Here is a 14,841-nt window from a genome sequence, read left to right as displayed (position 1 = left end):
CCCATTTCCCATAGAAAAGAAAACACCGGGAACCACAAAATCTGGGTGGGCATGGCCAACTCGATGTCACTCACTTCCACCAGTCACATGACCCCCCCCAGCCATGCCTACCCAGCCAGTCATTAGGGCAGAGAACCAGTTGTTAAAAAACACCAGGAACCACAAAATCCTTTTGACATATCTCTCTCTTCCCTTCCTCCCTCCCCCCCTCTCTCTGTATCTCACTGTCTCTGCCCTGGTCGCTTCTCCATCCCCCGCCGCCACCCTTACCTTCTCAGGCCAGGCAGGAGCGACTGGGAGGGGAGGCTGAGGGGCAGGACCAGCCAGTGGTGGGATCACCTGACAGGGAGCCACAGCAGAGGACCCAAAGAGCTGCATGTGGCTCCAGAACCACAGGTTGCTGACCCCTGATATAGGAGAACCATGCTAATAATGGTAGAATACAGGATTATTTTCTATAGAAACCAGTGAAATTAAATTCAGGTGTTGTATTCACATGCATCTGAACTCAGTCTGAAACAGTATTTGTAGCCAGGGGAAAAGAAAGAATGGAAATTAATTTGAATTTCTTCCTGTGCTGAAAAAGGGTTGACTTTGATGGCCTCAGCAGCTCTTCCAACTGAATAATTATGAAAATGAGGAGATAGATAGGGCCAAAGGAAAAGAAAATAAAGGGTATAGATCAATATAAATTACATTAATGAATAGACAAAAGAAAATCTCCCAGGGGGTTAGCCCTTGATAAATGAACTATGCTGTCTGCTAAAGTTTTCATGCAATGGATTTTTAACTAACTTGCAAGTGACTGATAGGATATTCACTGTACCTTATACATATTTATATAGTCTTCATTGTGTTTCAGGATAAATAATACAAAGCACAGTGCAGAAAAAGAAAGAAATAGGAGCCAAAGAAATTAAAGGTACAAGAGGAGTGTCAGCCCTGGAAGTTATCTTTTCTTTGGATCTTCAGGACTGCCACATTTAGTGCTGTGAGAAACTGGGAGGGGGGATTGTATAGAGTTGGAAGATATCTAGCCATAATAACATTCTTTTCTCTGAGAGTCAAGGACAATCTGCCCTGCCCCTGGAGTGGCATGACTGGGAGGCATCTTCAGTTGGGACGGTGCATTGATTGGACCATGTGATGGACATGTGGGTGCAGGGGAAGGGACTTGGGCTTTCTTTTGGGTGGGGAAAACCTGGAAGCTTTCAGATTCGGGTTTTCCCAGATGTGCCAATATGACATTTCTAATAAAATGGAACTTTGAGGAATTTCTAACCTCAGAGTCTTCTTTCGTTGGGGGTGTTACTTGGAACCCTGACAAGAAGAAGAATAAGAAGGAAACAAAGATAAAAAATTTACACAAACGTGATTCACTATTACTTACGATATCTTTCTAACCATGCAAATAATCTCTGCTTTCCTATCTTCTAGTACTGCTTCATTTATAGCCTTTTGTTCTTTAATCTTCTCATCTTTCTCTTTTTGAAGTTCTCATCAACACCATCCATAAAAAAAAACTTTCTCCGTCTTCCTCTCTACCCATTTACTCTTCTTCCTTTTACAATTCAATATCTATTAATTTTCTTTATATAGCCAACTCCCCCTAAAGTGTTTATTTGCCAGTGGCCACTCACTTTTCTGTTCATTCTTATATACAGAACAGGCATTTCCATTTCTTTCAACAAACATACATTCCTTGCAACAGATCACATATATTTTTATCAGCATCTGCAAGTCTCACTAATTCTTCTTTAGTAAACATTCTGCCAATGTACACAGTTACTCTGTTTGTTCTGGTTTCCTCACCATGTATGTATAAATTCAGTTAGGCACTCTGTTTTCCCTGTCAAATACACTTGCCTTGTTCTTTGATATATTAATTATAATAATCATATTCCTCATGTTCACACACATTTATTTAACATTTCTGTAAATGATTCAATTTTTTAACCAACAAAGCATTCTCTGCATTCAAAAGTACATGTAGAGTCATAGCCCCAATCTACATATCTCTAAATCACGACAAGCATTCCTTATGCATTTATCCATCAATACATAAACAACCAAGAATGTATCTCATACCCTTATCTTGCTCTCTACTCAGTGTTGAACAGTGTTCCTGTTGTGGTCCACCGGCGGCCTGCAGAGCTGGCAGCAGAGTCGAACGAAGAGGATGTTGGGGAGGAACGTGGGCCAGTCCTGGAGTCTGGGAATGGCTCGGATGAGGGCTCTGCGTTGGAGGCAAAGAGGGGGCCGGGGCCATCTGGCAGTTATGTGCTGCCTCTGGATCCTCCGGAATCTGACATCAGCAAGGCAGAAGAACAGTGTGAGCCTATTCCCAGTGTGCACATGCGCAGAGCTGCCAGAAGGCAAGAACAATTAAGGAAAAAAAGGGTGACTCGGGAGTAAGGCTTGGAGTTGATTGGCCCCTACCATAAGACATAAAAGAGAAGCCTTTGCAGGAAGCAATTAGTTCATATAGTCAATTCAAGCTTTGAGAAGTCCGTTTGACTCTATGCTCTGTTTGGCCTTGCAAAACTAATTGACAATTAGGTCTCTAACAGCTTTTCAAGGGAGATAAAGGTGGGTGCTTAACAACATTACCCTGAAAGACTGTATCAACTCGAGCAGACATCTGTCGGAATCTTCACAGACTGTTTGTTAATCATTACAGGTTGAGTATGACCATAATTCACAGCTGTCTCAATAAAAGAGGTTTTTTTGGGACTAAAATTGTGATTTATGCTTTCTCAGGAAGCCTAGGTCAGAACAGTTCCATTTCTCTCACACAAATGCTTTACTTCCATTATACTCCACTTGTATCAAATTCAACGTTCAACTTTTCATGCAAAATATTCCACGGTGGACACATCTTCACTTTATTATTTACTTCCTTAGAATCAATAAATATGAACTGGCTTTCTTTTGTACATTCATAAGTATTTGAAGAGCAAAAATCTGGCCTGTATCTTAGATCAGGGGTTTCCAACCTTGGCAACCTTAAACCTTGGTGGACTTCAACTTCCAGAATTCTGGGAGTTGAAGTCTTCCAGGCTTAAAGTTGCCAAGGTTGGAGACCCCGTCCTAGGCTGTATGCTTGTATGCCTAAAACGAAGCTCCTTACCCAATAGAACTGTCTTTCAATCATAATTCCACAAAGCTCCTTAACAAATTACACCACATTTTTTTCATTATTCATCCTTGATACTTTCATTTTGTTAAAGAAAAAAATAATAGCATTCAATCATCATGTACAGATGCAATCTTCACAGACTTATTAACCTGGTTGCAGTCAGTCCATAAGCAAATCACAACTGCATTTCAACAGTTCTCCAGTTCACTGTCTACACTAGCATTCCTTTTTTTTTAATGTACTCCTAACATTTATGACATCTGTTTTATCCATGTTTTATTGGGTGCTAACATATATAGATTCATTTCAATTCACCATGTCATCAGTGCTAAGTTTTCATAATAAATGTATTCCATTTCTCAAATGACACAAAAACCCTCTTCAGTCATTCACTTGGAATTCATGAGGACATGGAAGTGGGTAGATAACAGTTTGCTTAAGGAACTCGGTCCCTTATTAACTCTAATCTTCACTATTCATAGCCACACTCTCCATTTGTAACAAAACTGAGTCTTGGACTCACATTTATATGGACATAAAGCAGTGGTGGGTTGCCCCCGGTTTGGACCGGTTCTTGCAAACTGGTAGTAAAACCAGCAGGAGGCTTCACCCACCGACCCAGACGTCATCATAGGTAATCTGTGCATACGCAGAAGAGCGGGCACGGGCGCGATGCGAACTGGTAGTAAAGGTAAGTAGAACCCACCCCTGACATAAAGGTTTAACTTCTTCTGCTGAGTTTATACAAGTTGGATAGGCAACATGCACATTCCATCCTGATTTTCACAGCTTCCTAAGCGGGAGGGAATGTCCAAGTTGGGTTAAAGCAAAAGGCATCCTTTGACGTTTTTCTAATCTAAGTCCATGAGGATCAGAGCTAGGCATCTTCTGAGAATATTATGGTGTTTGGAGAGATTTACATGATAGCTTTCAGGTGGGACAAAATAGTAGATGAAGTATTGACTTTAGAATCACCTTAGGTTTCTCTCTGTGCAAATTGAGTTACAATTCAGTTTCTTGTATTTTTATTATTAGGATTTGGAATTGGACTATCCTTAGTGAATAAAAGCAACTGGGAGCTCTGACAAAGTGTTTGGCAGTCTTCACAAACATTTGTAGAATCATTTCTACATATATTTATTTTAATAAAAGAGCATCACAGTTCTAAGGAGCACCTAAATATGGTAAGCAAAATGAACAATTTACTCTGGGAAGAAATCATTTCCATCTATGAATATTTCAAATCCTTGTGAATATATTTGCTTCAAATGTAAATTTTTGAACGATGAAGTAATGGTGTTTTTTTTTTATAAAAAAAACTGCAGAGTGATCATCTTGCTTTCTCATTTATTTTCAAGTTACAGTTGAAGTTTATCCATTGAGAGCAAAATAGTCTAGGCACTTTCAGATGATTTTTTTTATGATGCAATTTCTTCCAGTTATTCAGAAACTTTTTACAAGACATAAGGATGAGAAGTCTTTCATTTTGAACACTCCATCCCTCCACAGGGAACAGTAGTAGAATAACTACATTTTACTCTATAATAATGATAATCCTATCCCTTTTTTGTCTGATAAGATAATGCCACCATTAAAAAGGAGAAATTAAAGAAATCAGCTTTAAATCAAAGGCAAATTAAAATCTGTAAAATTACCATTGACGGTGTGTAATGTTCAATATGTTATGTTTTGATGTGGCTTTTTTAAAATGTATATGGTTGTTTTTTGTGTTGTTTTTTAAAGACAAACTGTTTAATAAAAATTATTTTTAAAAAAATAAATAAAGTAGTTTAAAGAAATTAAAACAGAAGGAAAAAAAGACAAAAATAATTAAGGTGGTTAAAGCCATAATTAACCATAAAATATCTTAAAGCCTTATTAGATGTTATGGAAGCCACATGGCACAGAACATCAATAGCAATAGAAAACATGCAGTAGTTGGAATTTAACAAGCCTGGGTGAACAGATTTAACATGAGTTGTTGCTCAAAATTTACAAGTCCTGGCATCAGGCATAACTAAACAGATTTGATTGGCAACACTAGGAGCTGCTATCTGGAAACATCCATGCTCAATGGCCAATGTTCATTTACCTAAATGAGAAACAACTAATACATTAGCAATTTCAAACAGTACATCTACAGGTAGTTCTTGCTTAGCAACCATTCAAAGTTATGGCACACACACACACAATCTACTTGTATCTGCACATGACCATATGATCACATTTCAGTTGCTTGGCAACTGGCTCACCTTTATGGCAGATTGCAGAATTCAGCCACCTTTTGACTGCAAAATTATGATTTTTTTTGCCTGTTTCTAGCTATTTTGGCCAGTTTCCAGAAACAATGCCCATAGGGATATGTGGATTAATTTAATGACCATTGCATTTACTTAATGACTAGGGCATTAAGAACAATAGCAATACCATTTAGACTTATATACCACTTCACAGTGCTTTTACAGCCCTCTCTAAGCAGTTTACAGTGTCAGCATATTGCTACCAACAATCTGGGTCCTCATTTTACCAACCTTGGAAGGATGGAAGGCTGAGTCAACCTTGAGCCGGTGAGTATCGAACTGTCAGCAGTCAGCAGAAGTAGCCTGCTGTACTGTATTCTAACCACTGCGCCACCACGGCTCTTTAAGTAATAACGACCACCAAAACTGTTGAATGATTGAGTCCAATCATGTGGCTGCCTTGACTTACCACCCTCATGACTTATGATGGAAATACTGAACTCTATTTCAGTCATAAGTCAACAGCTGTCTGTATGTCTTAAAATGAAAATCATCTTCATGATTTTAAAACAATAAATGGAGGCCATTTTGATATATGCTGATAATCTTGAGTTACCCTGCAATGCTGCAGTGTTTAGAATGTAGTATTGCAGACTAATTCTGCTGACTGCCAGCAGTTTGATTCTCACTAGCTCAAGCCTTCTATCCTTCCAAGGTTGGTAAAATGAGGACCCAGATTGTTGGCAGCAATATGCTGACACTGTAAACTGCTTAGAGAATTCTGTAAAGCACTATGAAGTGGTATATGTCTAAGTGCTGTTGTTATTGCTATTATTATTGCTAATCATATTTCAGTATAATTTCTATATGATTTTCATTATAATCCATTAACCCTTGCCATGTTTGCATGTTAGTCTTTTTATAACTCTCTTTCAAGTCTCTTTACAGAAAATAGCATACTAATTTTCTCTGTTTTGCATAGCAAGGGAGGGAAAGTTTAATCTTCCTGGCAATGAATCAACTTTGTTGAGATTAATATTCATGTTGTGGTTTGCTGCCAGTTCAAAACATCTCCTTGAATTGGTCTACCAGCACATAACAAACAGAATAGACTTTGAGAAAAAAGGATGTTCATAGTTCAATGAGAGAGAATGATTCATGTTCAAAAGATGAGCGGTTCAAACTGAAATTAAACTACAGGGTTCAAATTTAAATACGATCTGACTTAACAAACATAATATGTGTAGTATAAGTTAACTATTAGCAAATTAAAAATTCACAATATTTTTAAGACACCAAATAGATATTTCCAATAATAGCAACTAGCCACTATGCATTTTTTAAATTTCACTATTTTTAGGTGCAACCTTTGGTTGTCCCAAAGGTGCTTTTTCAGGACGCAACTGGACTGTCTTGTAATTTCTTTTGAAGGCGTCTCGCTTCTGATCCAAGAAGCTTCTTCAGCTCTGACAGGACTGTGGGGAATGGAAGGATTTATACTCCTTGCAGACAGCTGGTCATCTGCATCCTTTTAGAAGGTCGTTGAAGCACTTGGAGGTTAATCTGTGTCTTCAGGGTCACCTGAGTAGTGCTCCTGGTTCCTGTAGTCTGCAATTTTTCCTCTTTCCTGCCTCCTGAAAAGCATCTTTGGGACATTAATGGCAGAGAATCAAGCAATCATGTTATTGTGTATGTGTACACTATGTGCCATCCTATCTGTGATGCAGGATTCTGTGTAGATCTGTGCCTTTAATTATTGCCTATAGATCAGGGGTGGGTTCTACTTACTTTTATTACTGGTTTACAACTGAAGCGCGTGTGTGCGCTCGCTTCTGCCCATGTGCAGATCGTCAATTATGACATCCGGGTGGGTGGGCGGAGCCTCCCGCCCAGGGGTGGGTTCTACTTACCTTTACTACTGATTCGCAGCGGTATGCGCAGATCACCCATGATGACGTTGTGGAGGGTGGACGGAGCCTCCCGCTGGTTTTACTACCGGTTCTATAGAACCAGACCGAACCGGGAGCAACCCACCACTGCTATAGATATCCAAATACATAACATGACTAACTTTGGGCCAAGCATCATGTCTATTCCACAGAAAAAGATAAGTTACTGATCCTATTTCTGAAAGTAGAAATTGTATGTTACCTAAAGCAAGAGTCCCAAATAATTTGTAAAACCTTCTGGAAGTTCAACAGAGTCTATAATGGTTATGCCAGTTATGCCAAACAGTTATTCCAAAACCAACCCTTTGGCATTGCGAATTGTTCTGACAGATTTAAAGAAGGCATTGCACCTGTAGGTCTAGCACAAATTTCAACACTAGATAATTTTAGAATAGCTTCAAGGTCTATTGAAGGAACACTCATAAGCTTGCATCTTGTTTCATTCTTTTAAAAAGAATGAATGTTTAATTCTTATGCCTTATAAAAATGTATGTATTTTTGTTGGCTGCACAAGAAGGTATTTCACCAGGAAAATTGTTACTGACATTGTGACACAGGCTGGATCTGATGTTTGGAATATTTCAGTTTCTGTCTATAGCAATGATGGCTAACCTTTTTGCTGTCGTGTGCCAGGAAGGGGGAAGGCGGGGGAAGTTCACGTGCGTGTGTGCCCACACCCATAATTCTATGTGTCCTGCCCCACCCCCGCTTCTGGCACGCGATGGCCCAGTAGGCCTGTTTTTCTTTCTCATCTGGCTCCAGATCCTCTCTGTGCTCTGGTGAGGGTGAAAACAGCCATCCCCACCCCCTCGGAGGTCCTCCGGAGGCCCAAAAGGGCCCATTTTCCAACTTTCGGTTAGACAGGAAATGACTTTTTTGCTGTCCCCAGCCTCCAGAGTCTCCAAGAGAGGCTGAGAGCTGAGCCAGCATGCCAGGCAACATGGTTCCACATGCCACCTGTGGCACGTGTGCCATAGGTTCGCCATCACGGGTCTATAGGTATGATCCTTATTTCTCTGAACAAGGTCAAGTGTTCCATTGGATCTGGGAAAAGAGCAACTCTTCAAAATATAAATAAATCAAAACTAATTGATTTTCTGTAATTTATGCTTAGTAATAGTTGCCAGGTGGTTATAATGAAATGGTTGACATAAGTGTCTACCTTTGTAATTTATGATCTTAATTTGAATCTTTGTGTTTTTCATGATATGGTTTTACTGGTATTAGTAGTATTTTTAAATCATTCTTAATTTTTTCATAGCCATTGTAAAGTAGACATGACTAGAGCCATGAGATATTGAAAATAAGGGGAATAAATCCAACTGTATTGGATTTTGACCTTTCAGTGCAAAAATAAAATGTCAATACACATATTTCACATAACATATTAATTTCTTTTCTTCTTTTTTGTATATGCTTTATTTGCAGTTTTTCTTTAACAGCCAACATTTTTTGTTGGTTATTATGTAATGGTGTAATGACTGGGTTAACATATTTTTCACACAATGCTCACAGTAATAATACAATTACATATACAGAATTTTTATCTTCCAATTTATTTATTTTATCTTCAATATATTCTTTTATGTATCAATCTATATTATACTATTTTCCCAATTTATACTTATTTATTTTTCCCATTTGTTGGGGTTCTTACCTCATTATCTTTAAACAATACTATTAAGTAACAGTAACAGAGTTGGAAGGGACCTTGGAGGTCATCTAGTCCAACCTCCTGCTCATGCAAGAGACCAATACTAGGGATTAGAACTGCTGAACTGCCGACCTTTCTGATTGACAAGATCAGTGTCTTAGCCACTGAGCCACCTAGTCAGGCTAATTATCTTTATTTTTTATCACTTTCTCCAAAAGTATATGTAAACACCAATAACATTTCTTTATGCAATATTAACCCCTAATATTTTAATATTATAAATATCAGTGTTCCACATTTTCAATATCTTAATTTTCTATAAACACCAATAAAACCAGTTGTCAATAAGAGTTAATCAGTCCCAAGATTATACTTCTAAATCCCGATTTTATAGTCCTTGAAAACTATATTTTCCAATATATTTTTACATCCTGTTAATCATACCTTTAGATATACCTAGTCCTAGTCTTCCACCTCCTAATCTTAATATATTTGTTTATAATAAATTCTAATATATATGTATATATGTGCTACTATTTTCCCAATTTTAACTTTCCACTTATTTCTATTGGTTTTCAATATTGTTACTATATTGCAAAATGTTATATCTCATCCATCATCTCTCAGCCTTTTCAGAATTTCATCATGTATTGGTTTTTGGGTGATTCTTTTATGTTTCTCTCTTGGAATCCTATATATCTTTCTAGCATTTTTACACAGACTGATTGTTCCCTCTGCCTTACCCTTTAACTCCTTCTGCTGCATCTTTTGAATATCCATCCATAATCCTTTCATTATTTTTGAGAGATCTTCTTTTTTTCTCTATTCTAAGCTCTTAAGGGATTGTCTATTTGATTTTTAGTATTTATTATTGCTGTCTTTTCAGTATTTTTATCTGCTTTTAATTTATTTTTATCTTTTTGTAATTTATTTTGCTTTGTCCCCTCCACCACTCCTTCTAATTTCTCAGCTGTCTTCTGTGTGTTATATTCATCTTTTCCCACCATTTGTTGAGAGCTTTCTACTTTACATCTATCTTTAAATATTCCCATCAACTTCTTATAATTCTTTGTCGCTATTTCTAACATTTCTTCATAAAACTTTATTGTCTCATGCTGGGTCATTTTGTAACAAGTTAATACACCTCTAATATCTCAGTATCCCAATATCTGAAAACTCCAGAAAAAATCAATTGTTAATAAAATTTGGTCAATCCCCAAGTTACTCCTCCTAGTCCCCAAAATTTCTAATCCTTAGATGCTATAAATTTGTGCTTTTCAGTCTTTATAATTTCCAATTTACACCTTCCCAATTGTCCAGATTTTAAAGTCTTATTTATCTTTTCTTCCCCCCGTGATGTTAACCCAAATCCAACTTAGCCCACAAAGTTTCTTCAAATTTTTCAAATACGTTTTTCACTGTACAGTTCCAATAAAGTTTTAGTGTTTAATTTGCCTTATGAATCTTCAAAAAGCTCAGTAAATATTTCCCAGCATCCAAATCGCCTACTAAAATAAAATCAAGGTCAGGTAGCTTTCCAGATGTTTACTTTCTCTCATCACCTTCCTTTGAATTTTACATGTTGCAGTAATCTTCTTCCTCCAGTAGATGGCTCCCCTGCTCACAATTCCAACCACAGTGTAAAAGTCAAAAACAGCGGATTGTCATCCAGTCACAGGCGAGTTAGAGTTTAGAAAAGCAATTTCTCCCAATAATCACTTTTCACAATGTTGTTTGGCTTTTCCAGGCTTTCTGTTTTAAATCATCCTTTAAGTTTTTCTTTTACTTCTAAATCTTTAATCTTCCTCTTTAGTTTTTAGTCTTTAATCTTTCTCCATAAATCCAATCGCCGCTTTTTTAATGTTTGGAGATCATTTTTTGGAACTTTTAACTTAGGTTAAATCTCTAAAGTAACAGTTGGAAATTTTCTCACCCAATTTCACTGCTCTGTCCACACACCACTCCAGCACAAGATCTTAGTGTTCCAGCTTGTGACTGACCAAAAATGGCGGTCGTCATGCTGCCATTCAGGAGAGCTTTCTTCAGATCAACAAGGAAATTGCTGTTTCCTTGTGATCGATGAAGCATCTCTCCTTTCTTCACCACCCCTCCAGGATGCCTTAACCCCATAGGGTATCCCAGCAAGCAGTAGCCAGCTGCATTTCATGGAGCCCGGCAGAGCTACGCTATTTTCCAGCCATTCTCGCCGTGACGTCAACCGGAAGTCACATATTAATTAGTTAAACATCTTGAGTACAATTGAGCAAAAGCTTGTTCATCCCAGAAAACAAGTTCCATTGCTTTTCAACCCAAACCTATATTTTTTGTTCTTAAAAAGGAATTCCATGTGGTGTAATGAGTTTTAACTTCAAGAAAACTTACTTAACCCAAAGTCATGCTTTTGTTGAATTTGCACTACTCTTGTACAATTTATAAAATTTTTATGCCACACTAGCTAAGCCATGCATTGTTCAACTATAATTTTATGAAATTATCTACTCACAAGTGCCTGGCTTCGTGCAATATACATTATGCACTACAGTTTGCAAATTGCAATGGTTGAATTGCACAACATGCAAAGTCAAAATGATATCCTGATTTATGGGACTCAGCATGACTGAAAAGTTGTTTTTAGTCCTGTGTCCTTTCTGCTTTGCAATGGTATTTGGAAACAAGCACATGAGCAGAAATAAGAGTGGTGGATTCTATTAACTGGAGATATTCTTACCATTGGATTTTTAAATCTACATTAGATAACTTCAAAGTGTAAGTTTCTGTGGTTAGTGAAGGACTTTGAAAACATAGCTCCATCTTCAAAGGGTTTACTTCCCTTAATAACAAAGAAATTTGGATTGTTTGGGTTTAGTCATCAACAAAGGTATTCTCCCATCCATTGGAATGCACAGTACAAAAACTAGATATATTTAACCCTATTAGTTCATTTTCAGATGGTAATTATTTATCTCTACGGTTCTCTGCAGCCACCATAAACTCTAAATTAACTTACAAGTTTATGGAAGAGAGGATATGACTCTTATGTTGTTAAAGAACAAATCAAGATTTGTAGCAAAAATTTCATTCAAGACTGCAAGCCTTATACCAACCTTTCTCTTTTCTCGGTGGGATTTTCAATAGTTGTTTTTATTTATGAACTTTCCTAAACTTTTCACTGCTAACGCAATTCCATAATGGGACACAATAAATTAAAACATTTACAATAAAAGAACGGTCCTGAATATTTGGGGCTTGAAAGTATGTTTTGAACACACATACACAAAAAAAGTCTGCCACTAGAAGCTCACAAAATGATACCGTGTTTCCCCAAAAATAAGACTCTGTCTTATATTTTTTTGAACCCTGAAATAAGTGCTTGGCCTTATTGCCACGCCCTCAAAAGCCCGATTGGGCTTATTATCAGGGGATGTCTTACTTTGGGGGAAACAGGGTAGCTACAATGGTTGTGACTAGTTGCAAAATGCCAGATAATCTAAAACAAACTAGGGGTTAATCCTAGTTGCTGTTTATCCCCAATTTATCTTTGTCTGTTTTAAGGGAACAGTCATTTAAGTGTTCAAAACTTAGACATGACAGCCAATTCTCTCTAATCCAAAATAAAATGTAGTTTTATTAATCCCTTGAAAATTCATTTTAAAGACTAATCAAAATGTCATGGGCATATTTTTGAGTTCTTCAGAAGCTTTTTCATACTGGACGTTAAGCAGAACAAGTGAGAAAATGTAGAATATGCTGTTGGTAACTCCCAATTTACAATGAAGTTCCTGAACCAAATTGTATACTTTAACTTAACCTATTACAGACATGTTTAAAGATAAATTTATCCTATTGGGTATCTTACCAGAGAAATTTAGTAAAGAAAATCTATATTTGATTATACATGTTATAACTGCAGTGAGGATAGTATTTGCGCAGAGATGGAAAGCAGAGAAAATCCCTATAAAAGGAGAAGTAATTAAGAAAATATTGGATTGTGCAGATATGAATAGATTGACTTTGACAATTAAAGAAAGGAATCGGAATACTTTAAGATATGGGGGCAATTTTACCATTGATAGATAATATATATATATATATATATATGTCTTTGGTTATTCGGGTCTTCTCCCACGTAAAATTGGAAGTGTCTTGGCGACGTTTCGACGAAGTCTCATTCGTCATCTTCAGACTGGTGTTCTCGGCTTCGTGCTCCTGGAAGCACGAAGCCGAGAACACCAGCCTGAAGATGACGAATGAGACTTCGTCGAAACATCGCCAAGACACTTCCAATTTTACGTGGGAGAAGACCCGAATAACCAAAGACCTACATACAAACACCCGCGAAAACCTGAGAATATATATATATATATATATATATATGATAGATAAATATATTAAATGGGGGAGAAATGTTACAATAAATGAAATGATAATGTCAAGATATGATAAAGATTGGAGGAGTAAGAAGAAGAAACAAATGTACTCATGATACACTGTATGATTGATTATGTATTGTATTGTATGTTTGTCTATAAAATAAAAAAACTTCAAAAAAAAAACTATTACAGACATTAGCAAACACTTTCCCTACAGATACAGGTAACCTGGCAGTCCCCAGATGTTTTGGAATACAATATCCCTTGTTTCTTTCAATTTGGCAGATAGGCAAACATAAATGAATTCTAATCTAATCTAAAATATCAAAATGCTTTTTTTGCAGTTTTCAGAGATCTTTTCCTCCCAAGCCCAATGATGTGTTTTCATTATCACTTTATGAAACCACTGCCTACCCACCAGTGCTGGGATTCAAATTTTTTTACTACCAGTTCTGTAGGTGTGGCCTGATGGGCGTGGCCTGGCTTGGTGGGTGTGGCAGGGGTAGGATACTGTAAAATTTCCATTCCCTCCCCACTCCAAGGGAAGGTTACTGCAAAATCCCCATTTCCTCTTGATCAGCTGGGACTCGAGAGGCATAGAATAGATGGGGATGGAGCCAGGGGTGAGTTCTAAAATGTTTTACTACTGGTTCTGTGGACGTGGCTTATTTTGTGGGCGTGGCTTGATGGTCATGTGACAAGTATTTAGGATTTAGCAGAGGTACTGGTCTACCAGGCTTTTAACTGCTTACAGAGCTGTACTGGTCTACTCATTTGTTTTTGGAGGCACCAATCTACTCATTTGTTTTTGGAGGCACCAGTCTACTCATTTGTTTTTGGAGGCACTGATCTACCCATTTATTTTTGCAGGCACCGGTCTACTTATTTGTTTTTTGGAGGCACCGGTCTACCACCACACTGACTTTTAACACTGACCAGCTGTAGAGCGGCCCTTTGAAGCCCCGCGGCAAGAGTTTAAACAGTTTTTTTCCTTCTAGCCGATCAGCTGGGACTCAGGAGGCAGCAATAGATTGGGGGTGGGGCCAAATAAAAGGTAAGAATAACGCGGGGTGTGTAGAGGCGGGGGGGTAGAACCGGTTTGGTGACATCATATCATCACCGCTACCGGCTCAGCGGAACCAGGTGGAACCGGGAGGAACCCACCACTGGACGGGGCCAGTCAGAGGTGGTATTTACTGGTTCTCCAAACTACTCAAAATTTCCGCTACCGGTTCTCCAGAACTGGTCAGAACCTGCTGACTACCACTTCTGCTACCCACCCTCATGTCTTGCTAACGCTTCCAAAACAGATCACCAAATTTTGTGCCCTCAAAGCAATTGAGATGGCTTTGATGAGAGCTTGGAGTAGCTGTAAAGAAGAACCAGGAAGAACAAAGGACCCTGCCTCTTTTTCTTTCAACTTACCATTTTCTTCCTTTTCTGCAGAAAAGATGCCAAGAGAAGAGGGATGCCAAGTAGTGGAGGTTAC

Source organism: Pantherophis guttatus, chromosome 6 (assembly GCF_059756535.1).
Source record: "Pantherophis guttatus breed Tessera chromosome 6, ASM5975653v1, whole genome shotgun sequence".
Classification (NCBI taxonomy): domain Eukaryota; kingdom Metazoa; phylum Chordata; class Lepidosauria; order Squamata; family Colubridae; genus Pantherophis; species Pantherophis guttatus.
Note: the sequence above shows the minus strand (reverse complement) of the source record.